The 19,665-nt window shown below is 47.4% G+C and overlaps 1 protein-coding gene across 2 annotated transcripts in view; it reads right to left on the reverse strand.

Moving 5' to 3' along the window:
- The window catches only part of SMAD2 (SMAD family member 2), a 228,915-nt gene extending 226,713 nt beyond the window's left edge, over positions 1 to 2,202 (reverse strand). Inside the window, exon 1 of one of the 2 annotated variants that reach the window (XM_086960358.1) lies at positions 1,960 to 2,202. The gene's annotated coding sequence lies outside the window, so the exon portion shown is untranslated. The remainder of the gene's footprint in view (positions 1 to 1,959) is intronic. The other variant, XM_086960359.1, reaches the window with a different exon arrangement.
- Between the last annotated feature and the right edge of the window lie 17,463 nt (positions 2,203 to 19,665).

Below are 19,665 nucleotides of genomic sequence, written 5' to 3' on the forward strand. Positions count from 1 at the left end.
AAACCCAAATATGATTAAATACCTTCATTGCATCCCAATTAATTTAAGGAAGACAACAGGAAGTACTCCTAAGGTCGGGCTTACATCCTCACCCACCCGTCCACCGGTAAAAAAAAAAAAATGGGGGGGGGTGCCATGGCCAACTGCCATTTAGGTCAAGAGAGACACGGGTCAAAAAAGTTTGGGAACCACTGCCTTATGACACTAACTTTAACCGTCAAAAGTCTTAATTCAATAGTGGCATACCAGCTCTAATCTCCCCCCCCCCCCCCACATCTCAAAACTACAATCCCAAAATATAATCCCAAAGACTGTAAAATCAGCCAAATAACTCTGCTTCATGTTGGACAGCTCCCACAGTAAGCATGCTAGATTTCAAGTGAAGCTGCTGCAGGACCACATCAACAGCTGGTTCTTCATACTCAAACATGACCTCAGAGATGCTTTATAGGCAAAGGTGATCTCTCAAACAAATGGTACAGCTTTAATAGCAAGACACCCCTAGTCCTGAACTAAAGCTCTCAAAGCCACCCTCCACTCAGAAGCCAAACTGCTCAATACCCACACAGAAAATTTAAAAGACTCCTCTAGTTCTTAGCTCCATGAAGGGTTTAACACTTTAATCTCGCTCCACTTAAAACACATTATCTCATAAAAAGCAATATAACCAAATCACCCTCCACACACAAAAAATGAACTATCCAGTATAACCAAAGCCTGCGAAATAAATCTAAATTGCTTCTCAATATGTATCATTTTAATAAAATTCACACCAACCACTTTCTCAGGGAATGCACTTAGTGTCAGGAATGACCATCCAACCGATCAATAACGTATTTGTTATTGTAAAACTTAAAAGCTAATCTAAAGAATCTTCTATTGAACCAGCCCTAGTATCGCTCAAAATGTGTTCATGCCAATAAACTCACTATTGTCTGAAATGCACACAACTTGTCAGTTATACCACTACTAGAAACGTTAGATCAAATTCTGATAACTGCATACGAATTTCCTCTCTCATTCCTGCACTAACTACACACTGACAACATACTGCTTATTACAAACGAATAAATCTTATGTACCTTACTACTACTCTCCGTATGTTCAATAACTGACACCTACAAATGTAGATCTCTTAAAAGCCCAACAATTATACTGATGCCAACCACGAATATATATATACACAGCTAGTGCGTTCTCAATTACTGTGCTTATGGTGCCACAGCCCTTTTACCTGCAGATGTTGAGCAAGTTCTTAGCCCTTTACCCTCTGTTGTAGTATGGCAAAATTCTAAAATACATACCGTTTCCTAAAAAGACAGCAATTGCTATACATTTGAACAGGCTACTACAAGAAGCGTAGAAGTTGGGTCACACTACTCCCGAGACAGTGAATCAACAGACAAGTGTATGCAGCCTGGAAGAACGCGTAGACGCCTCTCCGGTGAGATGAAAGATCTAGTCACCACCGTTTGAGGTGGGCGATAGGTAAAAGTAGAAGTCTTACAGAAAACGACAATGCAGGGACCTCCGAGGCCCACATCTGCACCCACCCAACACAGAAGCACCTCGAGCGGCAGCAGGAGTTACATTTGAGCGGGTGCCTTAGCCCACTGGAAAGCCGAGAGCTCGGGGTAATTGAGGGGAGCAGAAGAAGTCAATCAAAAACCTAGTACAAAGAGAGCAGATAAGTAAATATATTTATTACACGGGCCCTCCGTTGGTCACCAGGAGCTGCCTCGTCAGCGGGATAACCCTCAACAGTCGGGCTACGGCGAGCCCTCCGCAACATTCCACGGCACGAGACCCGGAGCTCGCGGACACAGCCGGGCGCTTGTGAGTACAATACAACACCAGGCCGGGTGGCTCGCGGGTGGCGGGTCGCGCCACAAAGGCAGCTGCGTGGCTAAGCCGGACACCAGTCAGCCGTGGCCTGCCTTGCGACGAGTACTTACTCACCAGCACTAGTCCCATTCAAGGGAGACGCCGGTGTCTTCAGGCTGGCCTCAGGCCTGGGCGCTGGCTCACTCGTAAGGACGGGAAGGCTGGGCCCCGGGCCGCAGGTTTCTACACAGAATAGTCAGTCACTCAGCATCTCTGCATTCCCGTCGCTGGAGCCCGCCCACTGACGGAAGGCGGGCAGAGTAGCAAGGCCTGAAATCCAAGACAAGCACGATTCGCATTGGAAAGACGCCCAAACATGCGCTAGTTCTACCAAAACAAGCCCAACGATAGGTATGGGGGAAGCCGACGACTTTACTTTCCGGCTAAAATAATAATAAAGATACTCACCATGCAGTATAAACTCTATTCGCTGTGCTTTGTAGCTCATTTAAAGGTTCTACAGACAATCGTCAAAGACAGGAGCAAAAACCGTGCTTTGGACAAGGTTTAGGTGCCCTAGAGAAACTTTTTCTATTTTTACATTCTACATTTGTTCACGTTACCCTTTAAAATGCATTTGGATTTGACTTTACTACTTTTTATTTGTGATGAACCTGATTGGGTTCTTGCTCTTGCTAAAGAAAGGAGGAGCATAAAAGACAGTAAACATGTTTTAATGTTTCACATTCTTACCTGCAGCTGATCTCTCATTGTACAAACAAACAACCCTTCCAAGATGGCCGCCACGTTGTTTCGTACATGCCCTTTTTTATTTGCTCACTGTTCATGCCTGAGCGCTGACTTTTAATTATAGCGTTTTACAGGATCCGTCAGACGTCACTTATTCACTATTCACCCTATAAATTACTTTAGGTCATTATAAGTCCGTTTCTTATTGGCAAAGTGAATGGCAGACACATACCTGAAATTGGGTTTGAAGACAAAAGTGCAACAAGTGATTCAGTTAGGCCCTGATAAGAAATTACCGTCGCTTTCAATAGGCGTACTGACAACAATGATGGAAGAGGCAGCAGCTGACTGCACATCACGTGCCCCTCAGCCTGCTAAGAAAAAACCTCTTGAGCGTCTCTACCCAATCGAAGGCCACAATGCCACCCCTGAACAAGCCTTACAGCCAATGAAGAGTTAAAAGGAGCACTTCAGCATAGCCCATCCAGAGTTTAACACCCAACATCGGGCCCTCATTCTTTCCCCATCAGAAATAGATTGCTTCCCCCTATCTGATTAGGTGATTGATTGCTATAATTACAGGACAAAAGAACCTACGTTGTCTTTAATAATGTATTAAAAGTCATCTCTTTGAAATGCTGTACTGGTTGCGGCTGTGATTCTCAAATACAACCATGTCTACATATTGAACAAGTCAACCTAGTTGACACATTCCCATTTGGCTTCAGACCTGGACACATCACAGAATCGGTCATACTACACATCATGGACGATGCACTAAAAATAAATGACCAAAACAAATCCTGTCTCCTCATTCTACTTGACCTATCCTCTGCGTTCAACACAGTCAAACACAATTGCCTACTGGAGCTTCGCGAATACTGAATGGGGCTCTGACGGTAATGTACTCAAATGATTCAACTCTTTTGTACAAAATTGTCTGCATTGTGTCAAACTGAAAGGCTCAATTTCGAAGTTGTACCCGATTAATATGGGTGTACCTCAAAGATCCACCATATCCTCTACATCTTTTAATGTATACATAGAACCTTCTCAAGCAGTTAAACTAGCATATCACATGTACGCAGACAACACACAGCTTTACTTGAACATTTCTGAAAAGCTGGACATCACAAGACTCAACAATATTCTTAGAATTACCCAAACCTGGTTGTCACAAAACTACCTCAAAATGAACTCCATGAAAACAGAATTCCTACACTTCTACCCACAACTGCTCACCCCAATACAGGAAATCATGTTCAACCTAGATGCCCTCAACTACACACCAACCATCGTTGAGTCTGCAAAATCTCTCTGGACAGAGCATTAGGTGGGCTGGATCTCACCGGTGCTGAGCACTGGCAGTTTTTTAAAGGGGGCCTCGAAACGGGTCTCTATCTGACTCCGTTTTGTTCCCTGGCAAAGGTGGTCAGTTTTTTTGCGGGCTGCAGAGACAGCAGGCACATCCATGTGCGCCTGCTCACTTCTCACTGGTGGAGAAGTTACGGCATGACGTCAGGCGAGCGTTGTAGGGGAGGGAAATCCTTTAAAAAGAGTCATTTTCTCACTGGATTTCCCTTCTCTTTTTGAAACTCAGGCGCAGCAACATTGTTGTGGTGTCACAAGGGCTTTAAGTGGAAGCTTTTTCAATATTATATATAAGCCATATTTGCTGATTATTTATCTTATGCAACTAACAACCATTGACAAAGCCAATAGTCCTCACTTGTATGTATGACGTTACTTGTTTGATATATCTGGATGGAATGACAGAGGCATCAAAATACAAGTCAGGCGGCACACTATGTTAAGCACAGATTTTTAGCTCATGCGTTTTAAGCCACGCCCTTAATTACATCGGCCACGTCCCTTTGAGAGCCCCCCTCCCCGCCGTCCCCCCAATTTTTTAATCCCACTTAAAGCCCTGCCTCTGGATAACAATAGATGAAAACCTGAACATGTGAACTCACATTAACTCATTCACACACAGACCTTTTCAACAACTCAGCCTCTTAAAGGAGGTGAAACCTCTTGTACTGCTACAGGACTTTAAAACTGTGGTTCAATTTCTGGTCGTGTCCAGACTAGATTATGGATCAGCAACCTTAATGGGACTATCAAAAACACACACAGCACCGCTTAAGGGAACCCTTAATGTTGCAGCTAGATTGATAACTGGAAAGAGGTGTTTGGACCACATCACACTCTCTCTGAAGTCTCTCCACTGGCTCCCACTAGAAGTCAGATCCAAATGAAAATAGCGTACCTAACACACAAGATCCTTCACCTTGACACCCACTAGAAGTCAGATTCAAATGAAAATAGCGTGCTTAACACACAAGGTCCTTCACCGTGACACACCCAGGTGCCTCATTAATAAGCTCGCTTTTTCAGAAGGTTGCCATGCCTTACAGCGCACACACTCCCTCCTGCTAGAGCCTCCCAGATTCAGGGGGAAAAAAGAACTATGCCTGCACCTTCTCTGGAACTGCATCAAGAATAGAGAACTCCCTACCTCCATATATACGGTCAGACCCATCAAGAAAAAGGTTAAAAGGATTGTATTAAACTAATTCCTAGTCTATGATCTTTGTGTAGACTCCACAGAGTGCAGCGGGGACCCTCTCAATTCACAGCATGTTCTATCATTTTTCCTTAGTGAGCTATGGAAGTGAACATATTATCCTCGTGTTTGTTTATTGTTGTTTATTTTGCACAATTTTAATTGCTATGTTATGAGAGCACCTTGAAGCTTTTGTGTAATGTCAGTAAAACGTGATATGTTGTACAGCACTCCAATACCCTTTGGTCATGTTTGCACTATATAAAACTCACTATATAAATAAATAAAAGGTAGCCAACCTACCCGAGTGTGCTTGGATTATCTAGCCATGCATAACATTACTAAGAAGGGTACCATCTGTTGTAGAGTACAAAATGTTATGGTGAATAAGTCTGGAGTAGCCAACAGACCCAATTCAGGTGGGAGACTCCTGATTTCTACAGCTAAATAATGCATTACTTTAGCTCATACATGCTAACAGTCCCGTTTTGGGTGGGGGACTACCAATTTTGTAAGCCACAAATAGCTTTAATATTTGTGTCTCCTGCCTGAAATAATCCCCACATTAATACACATTAATGGGGAAAGTACATCCCAATTATTTTTTATAGTAATGTTGGTGAACCGTGATATGTTGTACAGCGCTCTGAGACCCATGGGTCATGTTCTCTCTATTTAAAACTCTTTAAATAAATCACACTCCTGATGCTTTCAGAATGTTGGTATGTCTCGGCCTAAAATTGCATGTGTTTGACTGTTAGTCAATGGGATAACTAAATTACCCCAATATTTTTTTTTTTACTATCCCCCTCTTTCTGGTTTGATATGTTGGCATGTATGATAGGTGGACCCCTGCAATAAGCCCAGATCCATGGTAATACAATAGCAGAGTTTCCCATTTTTGTGGTTTCGTTACAGATAACTACAGCTGTCAGTCACAGACAGCAGTATATAAATACTCCACTGAGTCAATCCTTGCTCAAGATTAGATGACTTTTGAGAATCTCAGTTTTCTTTGCTCTTATTGTTAGCTTTTGTGTGTTTGACCCACCCACAGGACATTTTTGGTTTTACCATCAGTAGATTTATTATTCATCTGTGGAGCTGCACGCTGCCTCTTGGGGTAATGTAAACCACAGGGATCGTGTCCCAGACCTAGGCTACTGTTTTTTTAGGTCACACGGCGTTAACCGCGCAAAGCGCGGTCTCGCCAGAGACCTATTGTTAGCGACTCTGCTTTCCAGAAGACAAGACTGGCCATGCGCATGTGAAAGAGTCGGAATTGAGCAGGCCACGCTCGCGAACATGCGTTCCATTGAGCAGCTTATAGTTCCCTTCCAATGCGTGCTTATAGAGACAGTGCTTTCACTTTGTTTAAGTTTCGTTTTTACTGCTGTCCAGATGGCTCTGGGAGTGCGCGGTTAGAGCAACAGTGTTGACAGCTTTCATTTTCTTTGCACACACGCAGAGACATACACATATGCACACACACTAGCGCACATACACGCACGCATACACACGAACGCACAGAGACACACCCCCCTGCCACACACACACAAGAGCGCGCGCACACACACACACGAGAGCACACGCACACACCAGCGCACAGAGACTCCCCCACCGCCACCCCCCACTTCAACTAAGCCCCACTCACCACACTCCAGACTTCAGCCGCCACCGCGGGGCTCTCCCTCCGGCATGGGAGCCCCGCGTCACCACTGCTCCTCTGGCCGGGCACTCCGTGGGTGGGGCTTCCAGCAGAAATGGAAGTCCCGCCCCACGGCAGGTTTCGGCAGTGCACGCGCACGTCTATTCCTGCTTCCGCTCATTCCGCTCTCTCGCCCTGGGGTCGCATATCTGGTATGAGTTTTACCTTCCTTTTACAATAGCGATCGTTTTTTTATTGTTATTGTTATTTATGTAATGCGAATTTGTATAGCGCAAACTTTACCCGAAGGTGTTGCTCGTTATTACTGGTTTGGCCCCAGAACAGCCTGATAGGGAGACATCTTTTTCCGACTGCTGAACACTTTGTACGTTGTGGGCTGAACTCTGCTCACGACCCGTGTGATGCTTCCCGAGGGCTCCTGCTGCGGGGCAACAGGTGGAAGTGAGCCCGTGAGAGTTAAGCTGGGTCCGGCCTGTACTGCATGGATCCTCTCCCGAGCTTAGTCCCGAGCTTAGACTTAAACATGCAGCTGAGGCAGCAAAGTCTTTACATTGAGAAACTTCACTGCATTTATCCAACCAGGTTGCCCCCAGTAAAAAGAAAGAAGCACCGTAACAGCTGTGAGCCTGTGCCTAAGGTGCATCATCAGAGCTGTGTGAATAATAACAGCTGTGAGCCCGTGCCTAAGGTGCATCAGAGCTGTGTAAATAATAACTGCGTTAGCACCGTGCGGGAGGTGCATCATCAGAGCTGTGTGAATAATAACAGCTGTGAGCCCGTGCCTAAGGTGCATCAGAGCTGTGTAAATAATAACTGCGTCAGCCCCGTGCATGAGGTGCATCATCAGAGCTGTGTGAATAATAACAGCTGTGAGCCCGTGCCTAAGGTGCATCATCAGAGCTGTGTGAATGATAACTGTGTCAGCCCCGAGCGTGAGGTGCATCATCAGAGCTGTGTGAATAATAACAGCTGTGAGCCCGTGCCTAAGGTGCATCATAGCTGTGTAAATAATAACTGCGTCAGCCTCGTGCGTGAGGTGCATCATCAGAGCTGTGTGAATAATAACAGCCGTGAGCCCATGCCTAAGGTGCATCATCAGAGCTGTGTGAATAATAACTGTGTCAGCTCCGTGCGTGAGGTGCATCATCAGAGCTGTGTGAATAATAGCTGTGAGCCCGTGCCGGAGGTGCATCATCAGAGCTGTGTGAATAATAACAGTTGTGAGCCCGTGCCTGAGGTGCATCATCAAAGCTGTGTAAATAATAACTGCGTAAGCCCCGTGCGTAAGGTGCTTCATCAGAGCTGTGTGAATAACAACTTTGAGCCTGTGCGCAAGGTGCATCATCAGAGCTGTGTGAATAATAACTGCAGCAGCCCCGTGCATCAGATGCCTCATCCACATTGCTCAGGTCACCCAAATTCCTGCACTCTCTACCACACTGCTTTCAAAAACAGCATACTCTTGCACACACTCTCACTGCTCACCAATTCAAAGTTTGCTAAAAATGTTATGCACCGCATTGTCATACACAATGCCAATAACTCAAACTTTAATGCTGCGAGACCTATTGCATTGTAAATGCTTATTTTTACCATTAGTGGATTTGGTATTCATCTTTGCAGCAGCATACTTCCTCTAGTAAGCATGTATCAGTCACAGTTCACTATTTTTCATACAAAATCTGCCATTTAATGTATTCTCTCTCTAGGCAAGTTAACAAGAACAAGCGCAGCCAATCCAAATCAGTCTCGCTTCTTTTCAGAGATTGCATTGCAGTATGTGCTTTAACTAATTAGGCCTTTCATTAATAATATGAAAGTAGTTTTTGGTGTCAAAAGTATAGTATTTATATAGCGCGTTCTGCCTTAGTTGTACAGTTTCGAAGCTCCACAATCCTGACAAAATTATCACCCACTTCTCTGGTACGCTCTTTATTGACTTGAAAATGTGTGGGCGCGTTGAGAGCCCTATCCAGGATCTGGCATACTGCCTCTGGGGGTGATGTAAAACACAGGGATCTCTGGCCAGTCACAGTTCACTGCACTCTTTCTCAGCGAGCTGACAAGAGCAAGAAACTATTGGGTCGTCTCAACTAATTACATTTCCTGCCATGTCATTAGTTGCTTTCCTTGAAGAAAATTAGTTTCCTCCGAATTTTATGACCTGCATTTGGTAAGTGTTGGAAGGATACTTTTCATGCCTTTGTCTAGTCAAGCTTTGTACCTCCAGACTTTGTCTTTTTTTGGAGCTCAACATCTTCCAGCAGGCAACCCTGAAGCTGTATCAGACGAAGTGCTTATGAAATGGGACACCTTTGCCGATAAGGTACTGTTAAAGTTTTGGAGGAATTACAAGTCCAACATCTTTGTAAGTCTCACCTTTCAGACTTTCAGGGTAGTTGCTCTTAGCCAATTCTAAGATTCCCAAGAACTCGGCGACAGCACGTAGGGGACAGGAAATACTACAGTAGAGGCCACCAGCAAGGGCCAGTCCAGTTGTTATTGTACACTGGTCAAATCAGGAAAAAGGTATCTTGCAGCTTGTTATGTCGCTGTAGCCACACAGGAGGCCAGCTAACTGACCTGTGGAGTCCACTTCTTTGTCTTTGGTTAATGTGGTAGCAGATCCAGCTCTTCTGGTCTCCACATAGGTTACAGACGGCAGGTCGAGTCCTCTTCTGTTCTGCTACAGATGCAGAAAGTGTTCTGACAGCCTGGAGGAAGGGTTGCTGTGTTTGTCCAATTCTCTAGCCAGTGGGTGAGGGTGACTCCTGTACACTACCTGACCATGAGCAAAAGGATCCCAAGGACAAACCTTTCCACATTTGCAGCACATCCTATTTACCCTACGGCAGACTATGCCACTACAGTCACCGATGTAAGAAAAAAAATGTGTTATTACTTAGGTAGGATTCTCATCCTTCCCAACTAAATAAAATTTTTTTTACGATGGCCCTATGTGTTATTGTGAGGAAACGAGGTGTATTATATGGTGTTGTTGTGCTTCCTCACCATGTAATACTCTTACCAAACCCTTTAGGACCAGTAGGTTTTCTTTGTGAACCCCTTAGCTCAACCATGGGTAGTTTTGGCTCTAAGCAGTCAGGGTTACACAAAGGAACTAGTATTAAGCATTTAAACAGCATCAAAACAATTAAAGAAGAAATACACAACACACTCAAGAAATCCAACACCGGGGGAGGAGCTTCGCGGGCAACCAAGATGGCCGCGTGAGCTCGGAGCTCCGAAGACCTCCCGATCCTCCGCAAATATCCTGCCACCCATCCTGTCCCACGATCGTGGGAAACTATTGCTGAGCCGGTGCTGATGCGGCGCCCGTTTTCAGAATGAAAATCCGACATTCCTGGACTTAGTTAGCTCGTCGATACTTTGGTGGCCCGCCTGCGTCACTGGCGGACGTCGAGGGGTACGAGCGGTGCCTCTCTACGGAACTTCTTGTCTCTGCTTCCTCGACCCGGCAGATGCAATTGGACTCTGAGATCTAAGCTGGGTACCTCCTTTGGAGGCCTTCGGAGACCCCATCGTGCCGACTGTGGGCGCGACTCACGTCTTCTTCACCCCTTTGGACTGTTTTGCCCAGGCGTGCCAACATGGCGGGCAAAGGGGACTCGGACAAAGGCAAGCCCCCGAGAGTCGGTAGGGCCGATCTAAGGACCCGATAAGGGACGACTTCCCTGATGACTCTGAATTCACACTTCGGGACGTGATGGGTGCGATCTGGCAAGGTTGACACCCTGAAGATCGAGCTGAATCTCATCAGGACTGATCTTGGAAAGACCAACGATCGGGTGAAATCGTTGGACCTTAAAACATCGAGCCTGGTCAATGATATGTCCGATATGCAGACCGAAGTCCGTGACTTGAAGATGGCCAACGGACTGCTGGCACGCCGGCCGGATGAGTTCGAAGGCCGTGCGCGACGCCAGAACGTTCGCATCACTGGAGTGCCGGAGAAAGCCGAGGAGGACTCAGCTGAACTCTTTGTTGAGGAACTTGTGGTTAAAAATCTAGCACCGGGGGGCCTGAGCAAGTTTTTCTCGGTGGAGAGGGCCCACAGAATACCGGGCGGTCCGCCGAAGTTGGGCGCTTCCCCTCGCCCCATCATTGCGAGACTGTTTAATTATAGGGACCGGGACGCCATTCTGCAGGCATCGAGGTCCGCAGGCCCGCTGCGCTTCCAGAACTCAGATGTTAACTTCTTCCCCGACTTTACTCAGGCAGTACAGAAACGTCGCCAGAGCTTTCCTGGGGTAAAAAGAAGGCTTAGAGAGTTGGGACTGCGCTATTCTATGCTCTATCCGGCCAAACTTCGCATTGAACACAATCATCGAACTTTGTTTTTCGACCTTCCGGATGCAGCGGGGGACTGGCTTGATACCCTATCCCAGCAACGGACCGACCCGGCAGACCAGACGGAGGAGACCACCGGAGGAGCAGGTTCTCAGGAATGAACGACTAGACTTCTGACTTTCTGAGGGGGGCGGCTGCGAGTGGCACCGACTGAAGACATTGCTGCATTAGTTTTGGATATCTCTGTTAGTTATATGGAGGGTGACGGGGGGGATAGGATGCCTCCTTTCTCCTCTGAGGGACTTCTTGTAGATTAGTTAAGGGGCGACAGGCACACTGCTAGTTGGGGCGGCTATTAGTCTAATGCAGGGGTGCAGGGTGGAGGGTAGTTGGGGTGTGTTTTATCTATTTTCTTTACTGTCTCTTCCTTTGTTCTGGCTGGGGTCTCATTGGAATGCTGCGTTTGCTTTGTGGGCATCATTGCGGGTGGGGTTGATGGGGTGGAGTGTCCTAGACGATGGGGGGTAAATCTCTTAACTTGCTGAGTTGGAACGTGAACGGGTTGGGGGATCGAATTAAACGGGGTGTTGTACTGCAACTGCTTAAACGTTGTTCGCCTGATGTTGTTTTCCTGCAGGAAACCCATCTTGTGGGAAATACGTGTAAGGCATTGAACAGGAGGGGGTTCAAGATGGTGGCCCACTCGGGGTTCTCTACGGGCTCCAGGGGCGTTGGCATCATGGTGCGCATGTCCCTTCCACTAGAGGTGGAGTCTACACTTGTTGACGAGAGGGGCCGATATGTGGCGGTGGTGGGTAAATGGGAGGGACGCACCCTAGTTTTGGTTTCGGTCTATGTTCCCCCGGGGTTGCAGGAGACTACTTTTCGAGATCTGGGTAGCGCCATTTGGGTGTCCTTCGATTTTCAAGTCATCGCGACATCGAGGGTGGCCCCTATCAATCCATGGTACTTTCGTGATCCAAAGACTCGTGACCTCCTGGCCAAATCCATAGAGAGATACTTCGCCGAGAACTCCGGTTCGGTTGATTCGGCTGTTTCCCTATGGGAGGCCTTTAAAACCGTGCTCCGCGGCGAGGCTTTCTCCTTGATTGCGGAAGCGCGCAGAAGGCGGGATGAGGACATGGTGCGGTTGGAGTCTGAAATCTTCGAATTGAACTCCCAACTGGCCTTAGGACCAACTCCTGAGCTGCTCCATGCCCTCTCCCTGAAACAATCGGAGCTTCGGACCACTGCCACTGACGCGGCGAGGGCGCTGAGCAGGGAACAGCAGGGCAGAATTTATGACTCTGGGGACAAGGCCGGTAAGCTCTTGGCGTGGCTGGACAGGAGAGAGCTTGCGTCCCGTGTAGTCCCGGAGATACTGGGCGACGATGGCCTGGTCTTGACGGACCCGGCAGCCATTGTTGGGTCGTTCGCGGAATACTTTGAGGCGGTTTACACATCTGCGGCTTCCCTACCGGAAGCTGCTTCGGCCTCCCTTTTGGAGGATGTCGAGCTTCCCTGTCTTTCGGATGTCGAGCGGGAGGACATGGACCGAGCTTTGGCGGTCGACGAGGTGGCGCTGGCGATCCGGTCGTTGCGCTCCGGCAAAGCGCCGGGGCCCAATGGCATCCCTGTGGAACTGTACAAGCTTAAGGCCGACACAGTGGCCGCGCCCCTGCTAGACATGTTCCTTGAAGCCCGCGAGGCTGGAGAGCTCCCGCTCGATCAAAGACTTGCCACCATAGTGGTTATACACAAGGAGGGGAAGCCACGTGACTTATGCCGCTCCTATCGGCCCATCTCCCTGTTAAACGCCGAACCCAAAATCCTGGCTAAGTTGCTAGCTAACCGACTAGTGGGGGTAATTTCGGACTTGGTCCATCCGGATCAGTCTGGCTCTATACCGCACCGCAACACGGCCCTCAATCTTCGCAGGCTCCACGCGGTCATGGCGCGAGCGCACCTGCTTACTGAACCTACTGTGCTCGCTTCGCTCGACGCCACCATGGCATTCGACTCGCTGGAGTGGAACTACCTGTGGGCCGTGCTCGCCAAGATGGGGTTTGGACCCGCCTACATCGGCTGGGTCCAGCTCCTTTACTCTGCCCCGCTGGCTAATGTGACCGTGAACGGCCGAGTGTCTGCCTCTTTCGCGTTACGCAGAGGCACCCGGCAGGGATGCCCGTTATCGCCTCTCTTGTTCGCTTTGGCGCTTGAGCCCTTGGCGGCGTGGATCCGGGTGCATCCCGATGTTGCTGGGATAACATGGTCCCCGGGATTTGAGGACCGGGTGTCGCTCTACGCTGACGACATCCTCTTGTACCTCACCTCCCCTTGCCGCTCACTCATAGTGGTGTTTGACCTGCTGGGCACCTTTGGGAAATACTCTGGCCTGGTTATTAACTGGTCCAAGTCCTCTCTATATACATTGTGTGGGGACACTCCGCGCCTTCCTCGTGGCTGTGCAATACAGATTGCCCAACAGGGCTTTAAGTATTTGGGTATCTATGTGTCAAGGGATCCCCGAGCACGGTACACACGCAACTTGCTCCCACCCTTGGCGAGGTTGCGTCGAGACGTAGAGGGCTGGAAAAAACTGCCGATCTCCTTACTGGGCAGGGCGGCGTTGTTTAAAATGATGGCGCTGCCGCGGTTCCTCTACGCGTTGCAGAACACCCAGGATCCGGTGCCTGCCAAATATTTTGGGGAGATTGAATCCTTACAGCGCACTTTACTGTGGGATGGTAGGCCACGGATCTCTCTGGCTAAACTGACCATACCGTGCTACGACGGTGGCATCGCCTTGCCGGATATGCGTCGTTACTACTGGGCATCCCAGCTGGCGGCAATCAATCATGGCCTCTACGGCCCAGCAGTCAGCCCAGGTTATGCCATGGACCGATGGCTTATGAATGACGGAAATTACTACAGGGCGCTGTACTCGAGGTCTCTGGATCGGAAGTTGACGGGTCCCACCAAGACGGCAGTGCGTTTGTGGAGGGCGGTTACCAAAACGTTGGGCTGGCAGGGCAGAATTTCCATGGCCACTCCACTATATGACTCTGACCTGCTAGGAAAGCTGTGGCATACTAAAGGGTTTGATAGATGGGATGTCATTGGAGTATCTAAGGTGGGAGATGTGATGGCCGGGGGAGTGGTCAAATCTTTTGATGCATTACAGGCCGAGTTCCAACTGGGTGCGACGGAGTATTTCCGATACGCACAGCTCCGACACGCTCTCTCGTCCTGTATAACGGCGGGAGAGGTGGTGCCCGAATCGTCTCCACTGGAGGATAGAGTGCTGGACGGACACATGCCGGACAGTGCCATCTCCCTGACCTACAAGAAGCTTATTAATGTGCGGTCTGACTTGCTGGTTAAGCTGAGGGAGCTTTGGGTGAACGATGGCATTGAGGTGGATGACGAGGAATGGCAGTCAGCGGTCTCTTCCCCCAGGGAGGTGGCCATCTCGGCGAGACTTCGCCTTGTTCAGCTGAAAATTCTACACAGGGTCTATGTTACGGGCTCTAGGCTTCTACACATGGGACTCACGCAGAATGGTATGTGCCGGAGAGGATGTGGAATGCTTGCGACCATCATGCACATCATCTGGGAATGTCCCGAGGTGGCTCGGTTCTGGATGCGGGTGCATGAGGTGATGAGAGAGGTGACTGGTGTGACTGTACCTGCGGAGGCCCGGCGCTGCTTACTTAACATTTGGGGCCCGAATGACTACAACGTTGCCCAGACCCGTTGGGTCACTCTGGGCAACATGATAGCCAAGAGAGACATTGCTCAGAGGTGGGGCGCGCCGGCTCCCCCCACGATTGACCTGTGGGAAACTAACATGGACTGGTGCATGCTTCGCGAGAAAACTGTGTATGCGGCCAGAGGCAAATCTAGAATGTGGAGGTCTGTGTGGGGAGCATGGAATTCGTACCGAGGTGACATCTGCGTGCCCCCCGAGGAGGTGGTGCCTGATGACCGTCTACCTCCATAGTGCCCCCCCGTGGTTCCATGTTTGCTACCCTGTTCTACTACTCCCCATCCGAAATGCTTTCACTCATTGCATCGCAAGCACAATAGGGTGTGCGGCCCCCGATCTCCCCCCGTGATGTCAGCCCAAGGTACGATACATGTCCTCAGCCTAGGTCTTTTACCCCTTTTTCTTGTTCTCTCTCTTTTTTCTTCCTTCTTCTTGCTTTTCCTTTCTGGTCTTTGGTTTATTTATTGTTATAATCTATTATACTTGAAAATTAAACCTGAATGTTCCTGTGTACAGTTTTGTGCACGATCGTTAGGGTTATCATGATGCTGCCTGGCCTCCGGAATGTATGGCTGAATAGCGGTGTACTTTTTCTACAAATAAAGGTTTTCCAAAAAAAAAAAAAGAAATCCAACACCAATTATTAAAAATAGATTGTATTTTTATGTATTTGTATTTTTAGACACTAAATGAAAAAGATCCACAAGAGATACAGAATTTACAAGGTACCATAAATGAACACTTTTAATTTACCAACGGACAAGCCTTTGCAAATTCAAGAAATTTGGCACTTAGAAACGTTTTCAAGCAAAACACAGGTAAGTATCAATGCGGTAGATATGCTCAGAACTCTCATACACTCTACTGCCACACTACAAACACCTTCTGCGCAACAGGCGGGACCTAACACCAGATAAGCTACCTGGACACTAGTGGCGCGCTGCCTCTATGTGTCACCGTCACTGCAGCTGTTAGGCTAGGCAAAGACCTCACATTCCTTAAAGACATTATACGGTAGTAGCTCCTGCAATGCGACACCTTAACAACCATGCAACCACATGGAAAACAGAAGCAGCAGCCCACCCACCACACTCGTACGCTGGCCTAGCCATGACCACACATAGATAGCAATATAGACACTAGATACATATATCCTCAGTTATTTGATGTCTCTTTTGTTTTGTTTTGATTCATTATATGCTGTTGCTGGATATGGTTGACTTGTTATAAAAGATAATATCTAATGTATGGACTCAGCGTTTACATATGTATTGATCCATTTTCTCATTGAACATTATGGGATGTACTCCAAGAGCTGAGTCCAAATATGATTAGCCATTGTCTGTATGTATTGATGTTTTCACGACTCATTGTTCACTGTCATGCAGAGAAGTACTAAGCACCTTCACTCTGGCCCTCAGTCGGAGATAATAGAAGGTGCTGGCTGCGGGAGTCCAAGGCGACTTATAAATGCATGAACAACCTTACACTGCAGACACGGATGACACTGAAACAGTGAGAAAGAAATACTTTGACTTATATGCACAGTGTTATAGAACAAGAGATGTTGTTTCCAAATCAATATGTATCGATGCTTGATTATTAATGTAACATAAAAGATAAAATGCAATAAAGATTTAAAAAAAAAGTATAAATGCGGCTACTTTGAGTTACTTTAGGTGACCAACTCCAGCAGGGAGCCTGTCAAGGAGATGATCAAGGTCCTCAGAAACAGTTACATTGAAGGAAGAAGGAGTCTTCAGTGAGTTACAGGCACATTTATTCTCTTGCTCTAGGTTTCTATGGAAGTGGTCCTTATGCAGGATGCTGAAGATGCTCAAGCATGCTGTAGAATGCCGAAGGTAGGGGTCTCTCTAAGGATACTCCTCAGTTCATTAACTTGGTGAGCCGATTCTCGCCACACGGGTCTATGTTCCTCAAAGTCCTCTTGGTCCTGGCAGAATTCTAGTAGCCTCTGGGCTACGAGTCACCCGGTGTCGCAGTTAAAGCAGGATCCTTCCTTGGACAGTAACTTGACTTCTGGGCAACCAAGCTGCACTCCGATGACTATCTTGGGCCCTGCCGACTCAGATGCAACTTTGATCGTCGGGTACTGGTCAGTGGTGCAGCACGGCGGAAAGTGGCAGTGATGCGTAGATCTAGGCTACTAACTTGCCCAGGGGGATTCTTTAGCTGTTATGGCCCTGTGATAAAGCAGTCTCATTTCCTTTGCTAGCCACAAGGACCAGCAAGTGCAGTCCACGTCAGTGCATCCTCTTTTTGCCGGGTTCTCAGTGTAGCAGGAAAGTCCTTCTTCAGTCCTCTTCTCCAGTTCCATGAGATATGAGTTCTGTGCCAGGGATGTCCTTTTTATGCTTAGAAAATGCACTTGGGGTAAGATGCTTTGCTACCCAATGGGCTACCAGGTTCTCTACCTCCCGATGACCACTTCCTGCTAAGTGTGGTATTCGGCTATCCCTGCACCATTCCGCCCACTTTCCCTCTCTTGGTGTACAGAGCTCCCTCACCCATACCAGAGGTGCGGCTATCAAGGGGGCTATGCGCCCCTGGAAAACGGGTACGGTAACTGTTTTCCCCATTCCTTTCCAAGTGCCAGACTGTCTACCTCATGTTGTTACAGTTTTAATATTAAATAAAACATGCAAATAATATTTAAACAGTGCTGTACATTTCTACATTGGTTATTCTTTAACACTGGGGTACATGTTTTTTGTACATTAATACAATTGTTTTACATACTTTTTAAAAACAATTTTGACATACATTTTTAAGTATACTTTAAATAATACTATTTTTTTTGTAGTACTGTTTATTTTCTGTTATACATTGTTTTATATTTTCATATCACTTTTTTGATATGTTTTACATTAAGTACATTTTTTAAACATATTTGTAATTAAACCCCTATTGCTTTCAATAGGAAGTCAGTCTTTTTTTTAGTTGAATTTACAGCCATTTTTAGGTCTCGCCTGTCGATGCGCATGCGCATCGAGCAAGCGAGAGTATTGGGACTTATCCACTCTTTATCCACTGCAAGGAATCGTGGCGATTCCTTGCAGTGCCCGTGACTTTTAAGCTCAATGCGCATGCGCATTGAGCTTAAAAGCGCGTGCACGTCCGTCTTGTTTTACCCGCTCCGCCCCCTCCCCTTCCCGCCGTGTCGCATTTCTCATGCCCCCTCCCCTCTCCTCCGTCCGTCTTCTTTGTTTAATTTAACCCGCTCCGCCCCCTCCCCTTCCCGCCGTGTCGCATTTCTCCTCCCCCCTCCCCTCTCTTCCCTCCGTCTCGTTCGCATTTTTTCATCAAGCCTGCTGCTATCGCCAAGGAAGAGCTCTGCTGTTTTCCCCTTTATTTATAAATGTTATAATAGAGACAGTCTCAGCTTGCACTTAAGGCTCAGCGGGAGGAAAAGAAATTGCTAACGCCGTGATATTCATTCTTTAATTCTAGCCTCGCGACAGTCCAAGTCTGCAGTTAATTGCAGCCAATGCAGCAAAGATGTGTGGGTGAGTTGAGGCTCGGCTTTCTGGCGCGTAATTTTCACTCAGCGCAGGAAATAACAACCATCCCCCCTCCCCTCTCCTCCGTCCGTCTTCTTTGTTTAATTTAACCCGCTCCGCCCCCTCCCCTTCCCGCCGTGTCGCATTTCTCCTCCCCCCTCCCCTCTCTTCCCTCCGTCTCGTTCGCATTTTTTCATCAAGCCTGCTGCTATCGCCAAGGAAGAGCTCTGCTGTTTTCCCCTTTATTTATATATGTTATAATAGAGACAGTCTCAGCTTGCACTTAAGGCTCAGCGGGAGGAAAAGAAATTGCTAACGCCGTGATATTCATTCTTTAATTCTAGCCTCGCGACAGTCCAAGTCTGCAGTTAATTGCAGCCAATGCAGCAAAGATGTGTGGGTGAGTTGAGGCTCGGCTTTCTGGCGCGCAATTTTCACTCAGCGCAGGAAATAACAAAAAAGGACAGGCGGATGAAAGTGACAGCTGCTGAGTTCGGCACGCAGATTTGTTTGCGCCTGTCACACTTTCATTGTGAACGTTCCCTTTGTGACAACGCTACCCTGTTAGCAAAGTCAGAACCCTACTGCTGGCAAAGCACTTACTGTAATGCGAATAAAATAGCACATACCAGCACCAAGCTGTCTTTTTTTTCCAAGACACGAGGTGTGAGTACCGCACTGTTATCTGCCCAGACTACAAAGTGTTTGTAGCCTGTCAGAATACGTTATTGGTTCCCTTATAAAGGCTAGCAGCTTCGTGGAGTCCTGCGTGTTTATGCTGATATAATGCTACAGCTGGGTATTAATAAAAGCTTGCCAATGTGAGATGTTAACTTAAAAGAACAAACGAAGGAGGTATTAGGACTGAGCGGGTAAACAAAACGTTCACTTGAACATGCAGATTGTGGAATGACGCATTGCCGTGAGTTCTAAACAGTTAGACTTCACACTTACACTAAACGCCCCGAAACCTGTCAAAGTCAGCCGCCAAATGGCTTTTTATTTTTAAATCGCTACGGGAGTGCATTTACCAATGTCTGTCGAAAAAAAGAGCTTGAATGAATGTACACCACGTGCCCAAGCTGCTGATGCGACAAGGGTTACAGGTTTTTTTTCTTTTGCTTTGAGTTGGTTGGTAGTTCTTGTTACCGCGCTGGGAAGATTTATCATTTAACGTTTTTTTTGTATTTGTGCTCTTTGAAATGTTAATTTCTATGATGAATTCAAGTCAAGTCAAAAAGTAAAGTTTATTTAG

The sequence above is a fragment of the Lissotriton vulgaris genome, chromosome 3_1, assembly GCF_964263255.1.
Source record: "Lissotriton vulgaris chromosome 3_1, aLisVul1.2, whole genome shotgun sequence".
In the NCBI taxonomy this organism is placed as follows: domain Eukaryota; kingdom Metazoa; phylum Chordata; class Amphibia; order Caudata; family Salamandridae; genus Lissotriton; species Lissotriton vulgaris.